The sequence below is a fragment of the Odocoileus virginianus genome, chromosome 11 (genome assembly GCF_023699985.2).
Source record: "Odocoileus virginianus isolate 20LAN1187 ecotype Illinois chromosome 11, Ovbor_1.2, whole genome shotgun sequence".
NCBI classification, from domain to species: Eukaryota; Metazoa; Chordata; class Mammalia; order Artiodactyla; family Cervidae; genus Odocoileus; species Odocoileus virginianus.
The window spans coordinates 17,756,710-17,774,391 of NC_069684.1; the positions used below are offsets into that span (position 1 = coordinate 17,756,710).

At 52.0% G+C, this 17,682-nt stretch overlaps 1 long non-coding RNA gene across 2 annotated transcripts; it reads right to left on the bottom strand.

Annotated features, from left to right (window-relative positions):
• Positions 1 to 3,122: 3,122 nt before the first annotated feature.
• Positions 3,123 to 15,793, bottom strand: LOC110121613 (uncharacterized). 2 transcript variants are annotated; one of them, XR_002309013.2, is made up of 3 exons: positions 15,631 to 15,793; positions 6,020 to 6,113; positions 3,123 to 3,513 (listed from the first exon to the last, which is right to left on the bottom strand). It is a non-coding gene; the product is annotated as an uncharacterized lncRNA (long non-coding RNA). The 2 variants fall into 2 exon arrangements; XR_002309012.2 differs by having other exon boundaries at positions 15,625 to 15,793.
• Positions 15,794 to 17,682: the final 1,889 nt, after the last annotated feature.

The window sequence follows — 17,682 nt, forward strand, 5'->3', positions numbered from 1 at the left end:
ATCCTCTGTCATCCCCTTCTCCTCCTGCCCTCAATCTTTCCTAGCATCAGGGTCTTTGCCAATGAGTCAGCTCTTCCCATCAGGTGGCCAAAGTATTGGAGTTTCAGCTTCAACATCAGTCCTTCCAATGAACACCCAGGACTGATCTCCTTTAGGATGGACTGGTTGGATCTCCTTGCAGTCCAAGGGACTCTCAAGAGTCTTCTCCAGCACCACAGTTCAAAAGCATCAATTCTTCGGCGCTCAGCTTCCTTTATAGTCCAACTCTCACTTCCATACATGACTGTTGGAAATACTATAGCCTTGACTAGACGGACCTTTGTTGGCAAAGTTATGTCTCTGCTTTTTAATATGCTGTCTAGGTTGGTCATAACTTTCCTTCCAAGGAATAAGACCAGACTATATAAACCTTTTATTTTTTTTCATGAGACTTACTATTTCACACTGGGAACTCACTTTGATCTTATCATGAGTGAAAACCCTAAGTGCCTTTCTCATGTACTGTCCCAAAGCCACATCCTCTCCTGGCCCTTGTCCCACTGGGTTTCGGGGTGTTCATGTCCTGTTTCGTTCTTGTAGGCTAGGCCTAACATCTACCACAGGCAACCTGGCCATCTCCCTGCTTCATGGACCCCTGCTCCATACTTCATACTTCCTGGCACCGCTGACTCACTTCGGCTCAGCCACGGGCTCCTCTGGTCCCAGCTCTGGCTGTCCGCACCGAGACTCTGCCCAGAGGTCCCACTGACCTAGTCACTGGGGTGTGACTCTTGATTCCCAGCTTCCTGATGCATCCCTAGGGGTCATCTGGGAGATCCTGGACACACCCTCATGCACGGCTCCTGGAAGCAAGGGCCACTGTCTCAGGCCCTCCCAGTGCTGAAACGCAACAGTGTTTCTACTGTGCTGTGACTGCCCTATACATTCTCCTCCCAGCAATCCACATGTGAAGTGGGCATAAGCCCCTCTCTTCCCCAGATTCTACCATCCCTCCCACTCCACCCTGAATCTGTGGGTAGTGGGCAGGTCACACAGCATCTTACCCTACATCCTCATTCCCCAAGTCTCCCTCCGAGCTTCTCCCAGCACCAGATGGGCTGTCTTCTGTCTTGGGAGGCTAGTACTGCCTTTGTGTTGAACCCTCTGTTCTCTGCACCCCAGCTGGACATGTCACCCTATGCTTTAATCTCCATACTGTACTCTAGACACAGAAAAGGGATCTTCATGGAAACTAGAAAACCTCCCTCTCAGCAACCCGGCTTTTTTTTTTTTTTAATGGCCATGCTCTGTGGTTGCAGGATCTTAGTTCCCCGACCAGAGATTGAACCTGGAGCCTTCAGCAGTGAAAATGCAGAGTCCTAACCAGTGGACCTGTAGGGGATTCCCAAGGCTTTCAGAATTATTGATTATTCACTTCCTATGGACATGGACTTGTAATATTCTAATTAGAAATGCAAAGCTGGGCAAGACTTTTTTGACCTATGATGGGTGAGTCTCCCCAGAAGCCACAAGCCCACTAGTTCAGTATGTAGGAGCGTCTGCATTACTGATACTGAAAATCCATTATTCTAATATCTCAAAAATAATATCTCACTTTTTCTCATGACTCAAAACAAACATTTAAAAGAACTTACTTCTTTTCGATTCCCCCATGCAGACATTCAGTCTCCTTACCTCCAAATTCTTCACACGTCCCAAATTCTCTTCTCCCAGATCTGTACTTGACACTTCATAAATAGACCCTTAAGTTATCTGTGCGGCGTCTGCTTCACTCATCAGCCATCCCACCCAGTGGCATAAAGGTCACACCCTTGAAGGTGTGCTCTCATCGGCTCACATCAATGTGTTTTCAACCCAGGTGTTAGCGTATTTAAAACCAATTGAACTGTTATTATTTTCACCCCAGCCTTATGAACACTCAATCCACTTAATGAGGATGGGAGGTGGGGCTTGTTGTTTGTGTAACCCCCATAGCCCAATTCGTTATAAGAATAAGATGCAACAAGTTCCTAAGAAAAGAGAAAGGAGGTAAGAGGCAGGGAGGCCACGCAGGCCTGGCAGGGTCATGGTAGGAGCTGAGTTTTACTATGTGCTGGGAGGTGACATGAACTGATGACAACTGTCAAACATCGCTCTGGTTGCTGTGTGGAAAAAAGCAGTGGGGATTGGGGCAGGGGAGGCAGTGGGAAGTCAAGTCAGAAGGCAACTATTGGGGCGTTTGGGGTTTTTGAGCATGAGTCACCCATTCCTCTTGTTGCTTGACCCCACAATAAACCTTTATTTGCTCCAAAAAAAAAGAAGGCAGTCAGACTATCCCACTTGACTCCCTGAGAAGATGGAGGCGATGGAAGGATGGAGATTCAATCTGAAGGGATCTCTATGTTGGAGGCAGGACTGACCTGCCTCATATGGTTGTCGTCAGACTTTAGGGAAGTGCATGAGGAAGCACCCCACACTAGAAGTCTCGGAGAGACAGACTGTGGTGAGGGGACATGGGGGGGCGGGCACTGAGAGATATCTTACTTCATGTGTGCGGGGGGGAGGGGTGGTGAGCACAGTTTGGGGGCGAGCTGAAAGCCCTCTAGAAAGATCCAGTACGGATGGGGTAGGAAGAGGTGGAGGTGCACCAAATACTAACAACCTGAAAACTGAAAGAAGCTGTGCTTCTGGCCATGACATCATCACTTCCCTCGTAAAGTAGCTGATAGGGTATTTCCCAGTCATAACAAAGGAATGGTAAAATTAACTACCCATCCCAGCCAAATTCCTTTCTCCTATTGTTTCATCATAAGTGGGCAGTTTTGAAGCAACTTAGCACCGCGCACAGCATGGGAAGTTTCAAGCCATAGGTGGGCCTTTCTAGATAGATCTGTGAGAGAAGTGGTTCTGAGTTCCTAAAAGTGACCTATAAATAGAACGGTGGAACACAACTCACTAGGAAGTTTCCCCCCGGATAACACACACACACACACACAGTGCCACAAATCAGCTTTTTCTCACCAATCAGTATCTCTGCTACTTACTCATGCTCATATTTGTGGCCAAGAGTGACACTCCAGGATTTATTTTCTTCTGTAATTTTGCCCAGAAGGGTTTAAGCTGTTAGTTTTTGTGCCAGTTCATAGTAGAATGGGCCAGAGGAATCACAGCAGGAAGCATTTGTAAGAGTCTTTTAAAGATAGCCATTCCTCCTTTATGAGCAAAGTCTAGAGAACGTGTTTTATTTTAGGGTCAAGGGTGAAAACAGTTTTGCTTTTAAAGACCTATAAATGTAACTAATGCAAGATTTCCCAGACCCGCCAGTCTGAGACAGGAGAACAAGAGGAACGCATACTGGGCTGGTTCTGAGCCACACCTGTTCTCGTCACCCTGGTGCCACGCCCCACCCCCAACCCAGTATTTCTGGACATCTTGAGAACTCAGGGTTTCAGAGAGGGCAGTGGTCAAGAGTGCTGACAGATGGCAGTTCCACTGGTGGCTGGACATGTGAGCTTTGGTTTCCTCTTCTGAAAACTGGGAAATGTAAAATCAGAAAGTAGGCATCTCACGTCAAGGTACTTTCTAAGGAGAAATGATCTCACATCTATAAAGGACTGAAGTGCGGTACCCAGCACCTAGGAAGTGCTCAGTAATAATACCCATCTGTATCTACCACTATCATCATCAGTACCCATCCCTCTTCCCCCAGAGTGGACACCCCCTCTTCCCCTGCACCCTGACTAAGACATTTTTTCCAGGCCGGGTTTAACCACGCCTTGAGTCCAGCTGAGGTTCTCAAGAATCTCTGCAGTCTTCACACAGCCATGCCCTAGCAGACATGCCCAGGCATGTCCCCTCCCCGCTCAGCCTCAGGCTGAGCTGTCCCCACATAAACCCAGAGATGGAGGAACGCACCACTAGCAACCCTGCCCCTCCCTGTCCCTAGCTGCTCCCTCCTACAAGGAGTGCCACCCCAGGCCCCCAGGACAGGAGACCAAGGCTCTGAAGAAACTGGCTGCTGGCAGGGATGCCAATAAAGAAAGAGTGAGCTTTCTCGAGAGTCTCTGAAGTTGCCAGTTGTCAGTGAAGATGTCAGAGCCATCGATGGTGAGAGCCAAAGATAAGTCATCTCTGATAAAATCAGGTAAATGGGAGGAAACAGCTGGGGGCACAAGGACATTATGAGTAGCTGAGGAAAGGCCAAGGATGACCCAGCAGCTTCCCCAGTTCCTCCCCCACGAAAGCCCAGCATTGTCAACACAAAGTCAGAAAAACACTGAGGCAACATTCCCTAAACTGAGTTAAATGCCAACTCTGTCATTTGTGGAGTGACCTTTGACAAGTTTCACATCTTCTGGGGGAACCACAATTTCCTCATTTAAAACCAGGAGAGCCGCCTGCATTGCATGTCCATCTTCAGTGAGGCCATTGCCATTACTTTCACCTGGGCTATGTTCAGTGGGCTCACCCTTTGCATCCTCTGAGCACCTGCTGTGTGCTTGGGGCCACTGGGCCTGGGGAATAAAGGGCAGCACAAAATACACCCCAAAACAAGCCACTTCAGCATAAGGACTGTGTTGAGCAGAAAGCAACTGAGGGAAAAAACAAGAAAAGCTCTCTGCCTTCTCATTTGCCCAAAGTGTTAGTCGCTCAGTTGTGTCCGACTCTTTGCAACCCCATGGACTGCAGCCTGCCAGGCTCCTCTGTCCATGGACTTCTCCAGGCAAGAACACGGAAGGGGGTTGCCATTTCCTTCTCCAGGGGATCTTCCCAATCCAGGAATTGAACCCAGGTCTCCTGCATTCCAGGCATATTCTTTAACGTCTGAGCCACGGGGAAGCCCAAAAGCAGAACATAAATTTATAAAGATGTTCCCCACCCACAACCAGGAAGGTCAGGAGTTAATCACCAGAGACAACTCTAGACCCTTATCAGCCCAGAGAAGCCACCAGAGGAATCTCCATCAAAAGCTCCACTAACCAGCTGTTATCTTCCTTTAGTTTCCCCATGTTCCCACAGTTTGCCACCTTTGGAAACCTACAACCCTTTCCCTTTGTCTTCTCGTTTTTCTACAAAGGTATTGTTCTTTTGTTAAAATGCTCCGTAAGTCCAGGGTCCACCCACCCTTTGAGTTTCCCTTCCCTGAGTTCTCCCATTACAATGCATGAGGCCTCATAAACTTCCATTTATTTTTGTCTTGTTCATCTGTCTTCATAGGTCTAAACTGTGGGGGCCCAGTGAACGTAGCTAAGGCAGGTGGAAAAAAAGAAGAGTTTTTCCTCTTCTACAAGAGCAGAGACCTGTGGGCAGGAGGAGTCTCATTCCCACGCCAGTCTGCAAACAAACCAGTTGGTGGGTCAGTGGCCTTCAGCCCTGACTGCCATTTAGAATCACCTGGGGGAGGATTTAAGATGCCAATGCCCAAGCCAATCTCCAGACCCACAAAATTAGAAACTCTGGGGGTGTTTCTGCTGTTCCCATTTCAGAGAAGTTTCCCTTCTTCCTTCACTGGACAGTTTCCTGCTTACCTCCCACCTTAGATGAAAATTAGATGAGGACATCCTAATTTCCCTAAATCTGGGTTACGGGCCCCTCCTATGCTGCCCTTGCCCATGTCTGCATCTATACCCCCAACTCTAGCTCGTCAGGGGTGGGGCCTTCCACCTATCCATCCTTTATTTGATCCAGAGTAGACACTAGGGCTTCCCTGGTGGCTCAGATGGTAAATAATCTGCCTGCAATGCGAGAGACCCAGGTTCGATCCCTGGACCGGCAAGATCCCCTGGAGAAGGAAATGGCAACCTACTCCAGTATCCTTGCCTGGAGAATTCCATGGACAGAAGAGCCTGGTGGACTACAGTCCGTGGTATTGCAAAGAGTCAGACATGAGTAACACTTTCAGTTTGAAACACTAGATACCTACTTACTGGCTGAAAAGAATGAATGGATCTTATTTCCATTATAATTTGCTTTTCCCAGAGCTCTGCCTTCTCACTAAGAATTGGAATGAACCCAAATCCAAAATTTGATTTCATCTTACCCGTGCAAGGTGGAGAGTATGACAGGAGACCAAGAATTGATGAAATGAGGGAACAGGAGTAGTCAACAGCTAGGGGTCTGCTCCTTTCCCGCTCCTGCAGAGATAAAGCCAGCAGAAGGAAGCCGTGTCTCTTCCCTCCTCACCAACGCAGGGTCACTGCCATGGCCCCTGAGCCAAAGTGCCACCCTGCCCCACTGCCAGCCTCTCCACTCCTGCAACATGGGGGGTGAGGTCTCCCCTGGGAAAAGCAGAGTGACTGGGCCCTGCAGGAACACCCCTCTAGGGAGAGTCTTCATCTGTAACTTCCCTGAAGGTTCAAGGGGCCACATTTGGGGCAGGGACTGCATGGCTTTGACCCTGAGCGCCAGCTGGTGACTGGGCCCCCTGGCTCCCAGGGCATCAAGGGTTTGGTGGCACTGGGAGAACACAAAATGTAAAGCCAGTCTGTGAGCGCAGCACCTCCAGGGAGAATTAAGAAGCTGAACGGTCAAGGTGAGGCTCTAGGGTTGATTATCTGGGCGCCCTTGCTGCTCACCATGGCCACCTGGACGTCCAGACAACTGACCTCACCAGGTTCAAAATCAACTCTCCTTTCTGTCCTCTCCCCCACCCCCCAAAGCGCCTTCTCTCTGTGACTTCCCCATTTCTATAAATAACCTCACCATCCTCCGGGCTGACATTTCAGTCATTTTTTTTATTCCTCCCAGGCCCACGGCTCTCTGGCCCACACATCTCCCCTCCGCTCACACAAAAGTCTCCTACCTCAGCCCCTGCGGCTCTCTCATCGCCCCACTTAGACCACTGCCAGGACAACCCTGACCCTCTGATGCCCCTAATCAAAACTTTCACGGGACCCCCTTCCCCGGACCTTCTCCTGAAGAAAACACAACCTCCACGGTGGCATTCAGACTTCACAATGGCCCTCACATGCGTCCCTGCCCGGATCTGCTTCCACACTGTGCCCACACCCCTAGAAGAAGCATCAGCCTTCCAAACGTCTAAGTCCTGCTCATTCTTGGGGGCCATTTCAAAAGCATTTTCCACAGAGCCCCTCCTGCCCCTGGTTAGGGGCTGGGGCTCTGGCCCCGGCTGCAGCTTGCACGGAGGATTTGCCCTGTACCAGCCGAGCGGGTGGGCGGGAGGCCTTGAGCCTCTCGGGGCCGGGCTTCCTCCCGGTCAGAGATGCTGTGGGGACAGCACATCATGAGCACTCACTTAATAGCTGTGGATACAAAGCCCCTTCTCTTCTTCCTTCAGGGGGCTCAGCTGTGCCAGCGGGAGCCCACCTGCAGGCACACGTGAATGGGCACCTCCCGTGGAGCCCTGCTCATTTCAGCTGTCCGTCAGCCACGTCTGGTGATCTGGATGGGGGCTTCCTCCAGGGGCACCAGCCTCTCTGGCATGAGTGCTCCCACCCTGCTCCTCACAGCCCCTCACTGAGCCTATGAGAGCCCAAGCAAGGTCAACTCCACAACACCCACCTCCGATGGGGGTACCCCCGCCACCCCCAGAGTTTCAGAGTGCTTCCAGAGCCACCAGTTGGTGATCTTCAAGTGACTTGAATAGAGAGGAAAAAAAAAACACTGCATGTTGCTTGATGCTAAATGGACCTCTTTGCACTAAATCAATCACACTTAGCTGTGTGCCTTCCCAGTGCTTCAGTCATGCAGTAGCTCAGAGCAGATTTCCCACTTCAAGGAGGTAACGGTGACTGGTCCCATTTTCCAGATGGGACAGGAAGACAGATGCTGGTAAGGCCGTGGGCAGATGACAGGACGGCTTTCTGGTAATGCAAGAGTGGGGATGCACACGCAGGGTCCGGAGAGGGAGGCAGTACAGCCTGGAAGAAGCCCAGGAAGGGGCATGCGAGCTGAATTCTGAGAGGGCTCCAGGAGCAGAGTCTGACAGGAGCAGTGCCAGGGGAGGAAGGCTTCCAACCCAGGGCCGGTTTGTGTTGTCCGCAGGACAGAAAATAGACCATTTTCTGCGCCCTTCATGACTTCACCGAGGGAAGAATGCGAGTCTATGGGAACACCAGAGAAACACAAATCCGCACACTCATTGGTATTTCTGTCTGCTGCATGTATGCCCTGCTGCCTGGGGGCCTGCGTGGAGGAGGAGGGGTATTCTGCCACCTGACAGAAGACAGTTCCCTCAAAGCCCACTGCAAATCCCCAAATGTGAGGTTCTTTAAATTCACTTTCCCTGAGGGGCCCAGGAACGCACACTTTTACTCTCCAAGCGCACACATCAAAGCACATGTTTGTCAACACTTTTCTCCCCAGCCCTGGAGACCAACCATCACACCCCTTTCCAGAAGTCTGCGGTCAGTAGCGGTTCCGACTGGGACCCCAACTTTCACAGCTGCCGGGCAGGGCAGGGCAGGACCCCAGGCTGCTGTGACCGGAAACCCAGCCTGCTCTCTCAGCCACCCCCTCCCGTCACCTACAGCCCACAGGCTCTCACTTCCTCTTTCCTAGAACAGAAATATTCTGGCAAAACAGCTCCGCACATTGCATGTGGAGACACTTGGTATACCTTTGCCTACTCCTGGCCTCCATTCTTTCCTGCATAGTTACAGCCCCGCTTCCAGCCCACTCAGGTCTTCCCTGAGTCTGTCTCCCGCTCTCTCTTTCCTTTTTAGCTTTCCTACCAAGACTCTGAGAGAACCCACTCCTTCTGTGTTTTCTTCCCTCTTCCCCTACCCCCTTTCAGGCTTCAGTCCCTCTGTCTTCGTCCCCTTCTTCCACCTCCACTCCTTTCCTTTCTCCCTAGTTCTGAAGCAAGCGAGCCAGAGAATCTGTCTTTGCCTCTCCTCTCCCCGCTCCTCCCCCAGGCACACAAAAGGGGACAGAGGCACCAGATGGCCCTGGTGCTAGCAGCCGGGCTCAGGGGGCCTGCTGCCCCACAGAGGTCCCCGCTGGGCCTGCAAGCTAGTCCAAGCTGCTGCCCGGCCCAGCCGCCCAGCTGGCAGAGGAGCAGGGCGCGAGGCCAGCCTCCGCCACACGAGGCCAGCTCCCCCTGCCAGCTCCCCCTGCCCAGCCTGCCCCGGGCCAGCCCTCAAGGCGGGGGAGGGGGAGCAAGCAGACTCACCAGCTGAAAAGCAGAAAGTGTCCCCAGGTGTCTGAGCCTCAGTACCAGAGTGCAGGGCCCAGTGGCCTATGGGGACACTGGGATTTCCCAGGAGGGATAGGAGTACCTGGCAATCTGCTCTTTCTATGGAACAGGCTGTGCCAAGGAAGGGCCTCAGCGATAGGTGAGAGGGCCACAGAGGAGCTCACTGTCCGTGCCCCCCCAAAAAAACTTAGATGATGCAGCAAATAGTGTTAATAGCTACCATTTATCCAATAGTTAGTTGAGTGAGTGAGTGAGAGTTGCTCAGTCATGTCCGACTCTTTGCAACTCCATGGACTGTAGCCCGCCAGGCTCCTCTGCCCATGGGATTCTCCAGGCAAGAGTACTGGAGTGGGTTAAGCTAAGTCATCACTGCAGTATCCCAAGTACTTCAGTAATCCCGCAGCGTAAGTATTTGGATGTCCACTTTACAGACAAAGAAACTGAAGCTCGGAGAAGTTCAATGACACATCCCAAGCATAGCCAGAAAGCCAGTTAGCATTGTTTAAAGTTTCTTTGCTAAGCTAATGTTCCAAATGTGGGTGCCTACTCTCTTTTTTTGCTCCATTTGCCCCACTAAGGCCTTCAGGAAAGCCACGTGGTGCACAGCAGAAGCTTCCAATCCCGGCCATGACGAATGCCTGAGGGACTTTTTAAAAATCAAGATCCCAAGACCTCTCCTCTGGAGATTCTGATGTGCACCCAGCCTCTCCAGGAGACACTTAATACAAGAGCAGCCTGTGAAAGAGGCAGCCTGGGTTTCCTTTGAGAAAAGATGCTTTGATCCCTCCTGGCCTCAGTTTCCTAGTACAAAAACAAGAAGATAATGTGTACTTCAACACATCACGAGTATCGTGCGGTGCCTGGCCTGGTGCCAGGTGTACTGTCGATGAGCAGTTGATGTCAGCTCTCTTTCACTTCCCTCCAGAAACTTGAGGTTCCAGAGTCCAGACTCAAGAGAAAAGGGCGAAGTTCACAAATATTGCACATGATACCCTGACCTTTGAATTGTGCCTGAATAAAGGTCTGTGCACCCTGCCCCCAGGTCACCAGCTCCCCCAGGACTGCAGGCAGTCTTGACAACAAGCCAGCATGGGCTAGGTGATTTCCAGGGGTGGGGCCTCTGCTCTCAGAACTTCCATGGAAAGGGCTCAAAAGTGATCTATTTCATCTACGAAAGGTCAAAGCCCAGCTTAGCTAAGAGTTTCTGTCCGTCTATGAGTGTTCCCCAGCCTGCCTTCCCTCATTCACCAAAGCACACACATCCAGAGACACCCTTACCGGCTGCCCGCTCTGGAGAGCAACAGGCTCAGCCCCAGGTCCAAGCCCTCCTGCCCTGTCTAGCCACCATCAGCCCCTCAGGACACTCTCTCCCGCCAGCCCGGGGCACCTCCTAGCCCCTGACCCGAAATCCACTTGCCCACTTTGAAAGGCGACGATCCCTGAATTTTCTTAAGGTCATGCAGGGGGTGTTCTGCAGTGGCTCAACAGGAGTAAACATGAAAACTTCTAGAAAAGAGAGGAAATGGAAGAATGGAGAGAACTAAGTGCTGTGAACTAAGATGGAAGAGTTTCCCCAGTGCTTGTGCTCCTGTGTGGGGACTCCCTCACGTGACTTTCAGGAAGGCTTCCTCCAGGAGAGAGAAGACAAAAGAAGAAGAGGAAGGAGCAGGAGGAGGTGAGGGGGAGGGGGAGAAAGAGAGAGGGAGGGAGAAGGAGGGGAGGAGGGGGAGGGAGGGGGAGGAGAGGCAGGAACTGCAGTTGTAAACAAGGTAGCCCAGTGACCACAAAGTGGGAGGAGCCCATTTCCAGATGACCTTGGCAGTGAGGATCACGTGAGGAAGTCTGAGTGCACACCCTGACTTCAGAGAGTCACCAGCTAGACCGTGAGAGGCGGAGGGTGGGCAGCAGCGCGCAGGGCCGCTGTGAAATGCTCAAGTTCCTCCTCGTCCCACTCCTCCAACTGGGCCAAGCTCTTCCTGCCCTGAGACTTGAGCGGGCTGTACCACTCCACTACAGACTGTGTCCCTGCCCATGCTCCGTGCCTTGGGATAAATGTGGTACTTCTCTCTGGAGCATGGATTTTACTCAATTATTTGGTGGGAGGCAATGTTTTGATTAAACATTTAGGGGTTTTATTTTGCAATAGGTACAAGATGTATGTGAATTTTCAAGATAAGATAGGAATCTTTCAGAAATGTCCCACCTGTAGCCATCTTTATCAACAGCCCAATGGGTGTGTACTCTCTCCCGCTGTTCAGAGGTATCACCAGGAAGAGTAGAAGGGTGAGTGGTTCGATGCATAGGCTTGAGCACCAGACTGCCTGAGTTCACATCCAGGTACTGCTGGTATGACCTTGCACAAGTTGCTCAACATCTCTGTGCCTCAGTTTCCCACCTATGGAGTTGGGATGACAGTAACGGTACCTATTTCCCAGGACATGTGTGTGAAGTGCGCAGGGTAAGCACCTATGTCAGCTGTTTCATTACCCAGGACACTTGATTCCATGCCACCTGGAACTACCTTCTCTTCCCAGCAAGAACACTGGTAGCATTGGGAGGAAGGACAGGGAAGCCTGGCATGCTGCAGTCCATGGGGTCACAAACTGGGACACAACGGAGCAACTGAACAACAACACTGGGAGGGGGACAGTGATCTGTGCTCTTGGGCATGACCAGGGGGGTCCAGGCACCAGCAATTTCCCTCCCAACACCCAGGCCCCTGGGTGGCTCTGGGGCTCTCACATCAGGGCGCCGCCCCTTGCTGCCCGCTTCCTTTATCTGCAAGGTGATTATTCACCGACACCATCTTCCCTTTCCTACTAACTCTGCCCATCCTCAGGGTCAGGGCTGAGAATGAAATGAGTCAAGGCTTAGAGCATAAAATTTAAGGAGACTTACTCTCAGCTTTGTGCAAGTGCTCCTAGCTCAGGTCAGGCGTCACCTCCTCCAAGAAGCCCTCTCTGAACCCCATCCATCCAAGTCTTCTTGGATGTCCCTCACCTCTGATCAAAATCCATGGCAACTGCCCATTGACTAGCTGGCTCCCCCAGCAACCTGTGCTCCTGAACGTCGGGCACATAGTACCTTCCTTTCTCCTCCAGCAGAGACTCACACTTGCTGAGCCAGGGAAGGAAGGCAATGAATGTCCGGTGGATAAAGATAGAAGGAATCTTTCTAGAGGAGACCCCGAAGCCTGGCAAAAGTAAAGTAATATGCTAATTGCCCAGGTGGGGTAATGAGACTGGAGGGAGGAGGGAAGAAGGGGAGAGTAGAGGAAACAGGGATGGCTTACGGAAGAAATGGCCCCCATCTGAGGGGCAGACACCCAAGAAGGAGGGCGAATACTTCCTCCTTCCTGAAAGATATGGCACTCTGGGACTCACTCTGCTCCTTCATTCACACAACAATCCTTAACCAAGGATCTGCTGGCATGAGAACTAGAGCAAAGAGCCAGACGGGGGCAGGACCCACCCCCAGGGCTCCCAGGAGCCCTCGCCACCACCTCCATGGAGTCACAGATGATCAAGGAGCTCTTTTTCTCCTTCTCTCCACGCTGAAATACACCACTCAGGCCTGGGCCCTCTATGCCTGATGCTGACCTGAGTCACAGGGACCTCAGTCTTCAGAGCCACCAGTGACAATCCTACTGCAGGAACTGTGCTTCCAGGGAGACACCATGGGGTGTGCTGAACACACATGAGAAAAACCAGGAGGTTGAGTTGTGGGGCCTTGGGCGTCCTCTCATCCCTGGTCCCCTATCCCTTATCCCCTCCCTTGCCATAGTCCTGGTAAGCCCCTAGATGGGGCACAATTTCCACACTGGAAAACCGGCCTCCCAACAGGAGAGGCCCCAGGAGGCAGTGGGAGGAGCAGGCCTTTGCCTGGATTTGACCCCCAGGATTGGCAGGCAACTGCTAAGTGACTGTGGCTGTATCATTCAGGCTGTCTGTGGCCCAGCCCAGACGTACTGCTTAGATGACATATGTGAAGGCCCATCACTGTCCACTGGAGGCTTCAACAATTGCCAAACCTGTTCCTTTGAACAATGGACTCCATGATTTATCTGGATAGCTTTATAAATTTTCTTTTTGTAATGTTGCAGTGTCCCCACCCCAACTTAAAAGCACTATATTCTTAGGTTGTTCCTCTGTCAGATAACCACTACAGTGGTCAAGCTACAGATCATTCCACTTCTGGTGAGCAGAGAGCCAAGCTCCACTCTGGGGACAGATAGCACAAAGGCTGGGGCAACCATCTCCACTCCGGACATCTGGAAACATTAACCAAAAGCGGGGAAGCTCAGGTTAGGTCAGAAGACACATATGGGAGTTGGGGTAGTGAGTGGTCATGACTGAGACACAGGGCAGTCTGGGAAGAAAAGTCAGCTTGAGAAAACTCACAGGCATGTGTGGCTCACGTGGGAACTGCACACAGGTCCCGGGCCCGGGACTCTGGAGAGGAGATATGGCATCATGGGTGATTAAGGTCCAGTCCAAAAGAGCCTTTTATTTTAAATAATGGGTTTGTATTTCTCCTGAAAGCTACAGAGAGCCACTCTCCAGCAGAAGGTTGGATGAGCAAGGTGGGGTGGGGTGGGGGTGGAGGGATGGCTCCAGGCAGAGGCCACTGTGATGAGCAGCCTCATTAATTGTTAGAGCCTGGATTAGGACAGTGACCCAGGAACGGGAAAGAGGAAGTGGAATCAAGAGATATTCAGAAGGTAAGAAAAACAAATACAAAAAAGCAGAGATGAGAAAAGGGGTGGTATCTAGGATAACTTCCAGATTTCAGGCAGCTAGACCAATGGCCATTACTTAGGCCGAGAACCCAGGAGGAGACGATAATAGTGAACTTGGTTTTGGATAAAAGAAGTTGGAAATATTTGAATGACATCTAAGTGGTGTCCTATAGAACTAGCAAGCGACATTGAGTTCACTGAGTCTGATGAGTACTCTTAGGGCCCCCAGGTTCTGTGTTCTCGTCTGTAAAATGAGGGTGATACATAATTCCTAGAATGATTGAGAGACTGCTGGCTAAATAAGAACCATGGGAAAGCGTGAAGCCCCCCAGCTGGCACATGGTGGGAATTCCATGAATATCTGTAGAAACTGAAGGTGATGGTGACCATGGATGTTTCTTTGTTTGAATACCTTTACAGAACATGTTCATCATGGTCTCCTTGGGGCGGTTCTGGTTATATGGAGCGGATCATGGTCAGGGTGGCCAGGAGACCAGCCACTGAGCTGGGAGCTCTTTGCATCCACCTCCTCAGCTCCCATACCAGGGATATACCTCACCTCTTCTCGCCTCCCTGCCCTGACAACATTCCAGAGAATAGGAGGTGATCTTCCACCTGACTCAGGCAAACTGACATGCAGAGGCCCCAAGGCACATCTTGCCCTGGGAAGATAAACAGGTTTTTATTACCTCCCCCTTAGAACAAAGCCCCAGCCTCTGGCTGCTCTAGGAGGCACATTCCCAGGAAGAAAAAGTGACCTCCAGTTGAAGTGTGCATGTGACACCTAGACTGCGAGCCCATTAAGGGGAGGGAACCGAGGCTCTCAGGACCCCCTTTCCCCCTGGCACCCAGCACCGTTCCCATCTGAGTACGCCACGGTCAAGGAAGGTTTATTGAATTTTCATTCCTTTGTAATTTGTTTCTGTTTCTGAGCCAGGGGCTCCGTCCAGGTGAACAAAGTCAGACGCACTCCGCAGAATTCAAGAGGAAAATGCCATGTGTACCGGGTCAAGGTTGACAGAGCTGGAAGCTAACAGGCTCCACGGCTGTGCCCTCCTCCTTCCCTGCTCTGCTCCTGCCCCAGCCTGTCATGCTGAGGGTCCTGGGAGTAGACTCCTGAAGCAGGCCAAAGACAATGCTGTAGGTCCTTTAACGGAGAAAATTCAGCTCAGCGGCCCCCAGATTATACCACCCAGAAAGTTCCAAGGGCTTTCTCCTTCCCGATGATCTCAAACTCTGGTCTATGGAAGGACTTCCCTGGTGGCCCAGCGGTTGAGACTCTGAGCTTCCACTGCAGGGACCACAGGTTAGATTCCTGGTTGGCAAACTAAGATCCCACGTGCCTCAAGGCACGCCCAAAACAAGCTAAAAAACCCCTAAAACCTCTGGTCTATGGAGCCCAAAACAGTGCAAAAGGCACTAGGGTCTGCCTAACATACCCAAAGGGACCTGCCACTAAAACAAGCCAACTGACACAAACCCACCTTCCTCCTCTCTTTATCTTCTCTTCGCTGGGTCACCTCTTAGACCTCTCTGGCCAGTACCAGGCAGCCACCAGAGCTGCTTCTCAACTGGCAACAGCAGTAACACACCTGAACTCAGCCCCACGCCCTAAAGAGCAGCTGTGGCATTTCAGCCAGAGGGTGGCTCCCAGACCAGATTCCCTTCTCCCATGCTCCCCTCCTCCCGGCTGACTGATTCTCTTATTCAGTGACCAGCCTCTGACACCCCCCTCCTGACTTCCCCCCACCTCTACCAGGTGAGCAGTCAGTCATCCAAGGTCTACACGTGGAGAACAGCTGCTTCAGATTTCAGAGATTCTGGAGGCCTGGGGAGACTTTCCCAAATGAGATCCCCACTTCCTGCGCAGAGTCCCAGTTGCCTAGCAACTGCAGGACGCGCTCTGGGAAATCCGAAGCTTCGCCCCCAGCCCCCTGTGCAGTGATGAGCTGGTGTGTCCCACCTCCGAGGGCGTGCGCTGCAGCTGATAATTATCGGGTGGGGGGGGTGGGTAACGATCATAATCCCGGACCTGCTATTACTGTGTTTACCGAGGAGCGATTGCCACAGGAGCTCACACCACTGGCCTTTCCCAGGCCCTCACCCTTCCCGCCCAGTGCTGACTAAGGGAGTAGAATTAGCCTCGGGCTGTTCCCAGGAGTAGAAGCCACAGTCTCAGAGAGCCCCGGGGCGCTCTGACACCGGTTCTACCACTTATGCTGCTCCCCAAAGCTGAGAGCGGCCCCCAAAGAAGCAGGAGGAAGGCTGGGAGTGAGGCTCAGGCCACACACCCTTGGCCTGGGTGGGGGCAGGGAGGATCCCAGGCGAAGAGAACCAGAGGTGATGTATGGGGTGGGGGGTGGGGGGGGGAGGGGGTTAGGGAAGGCGGGGGCACTGGTCTTGCTGGACTCTCAGAGAAGCCAGTGACCCTACTCTGCCCTCTTTTCTGAGTGCCCACTCAAGGCCAGGCTAAGGATGAGGAAGATTTGTGGAGTTGAGGATGTTCAGCATCCCACTCCCATCCCACCCCACCCCCACCCCCTGCCCCTTGTGGTCATGGCTGGAACTTTGTCAGCTGTGTCAGCTCAGTTCTGTCCCTCAGTCATGTCCGACTCTTTGCGATCTCATGGACTGCAGCACGCCAGGCCTCCCTGTCCATCGCCAACTCCCAGAGTTTCCTCAAACTCATGTCCATTGAGTCGGTGATGCCATCCAGCCATCTCATCCTCTGTCGTCCCCTTCTCCTCCTGTGTGTCAGCTGTGTGGGGAAGAGTAAAAGAAAATTCCATGCCTTGTCAGGAAGCCAATGATGAAGGAGGACAGAAGTCTATAAAGCCAGCCCACTGCTTCTCTTCTGGGAACTCCCTTGTTTATGAGATCCCCACGTAGACTTCATGGGTGAAAAAAAAAAAAAAACAGGCTTTCAGAAAACTGTCTCTCTGAGAATGACATGGCACTTTCTGGAATGCCTGGAAGAGAGATGTCAGTGAGAAGGGCCCTCTCAGGATCCCCGGGTGCCTCTGGGGTTGTCATCAGTGGGCGGGGGCCTCCTGCACCTGTGTGTTCATGAGGAAGCCTGGCCTGTGACAGCAGTTAGCTGCTCCTGCCTGGACAAGGGTTGTCCCTCCTTCGGACAAGTTTTTCTCTGTTTAGGCTGTTGCCAACAATGTGATCAGGCAGTGGTTCTCAAACTTCAGAGGACATCAGAATCACTTGGTGAGACCCTGATAAGTTCAGACTCTGGAGCCCCATCCTGAGAGTTCTGTATTCAGCAGGTCTGGAGGGAGCCTGGAAATTTGCATTTTAAGTTCCCAAGTGAAGCCAGGGATGTTGGTCCAGAAACTACACGTTGAGAATCCCCGTGATGAAGGCCATGACGGATACAGTCTGTGGTCAGCTACACAGGTCCAGAGTATGGACAGGATCAGAGAGTACAGAAAGAAGGGTTGGGCCTGGGAAGGCGTTTGACTGCAGACCAGCCACCTGCATTTGGAATCTGGCATGTACAAGTGGTGTACACAGGTATGACGACTTAGATGCTTGTGCCGGGGTTAGGGCAGCAGTTTGGGAATGCGGAGACTAGAGGTGAAAGGCCCTGGCAACTTAGTCGACAATTCTTGTTATCGTCTCCCTCTCCCCGCTACAATCAGTCGCTTCCCTCCAGAGGAAGTTCCCTGAGCTCCGGCTCCGGCTCCCCGGTGACTCAGGTAAGGGGTAGGAAGGGAGGGCAGAGTGAGCTGAGCTGCGGGTCTCCAAGCACACCTGATCAATAGGAGCTCACCGGGGCAGGACTCTGGCTCGGGGGGAG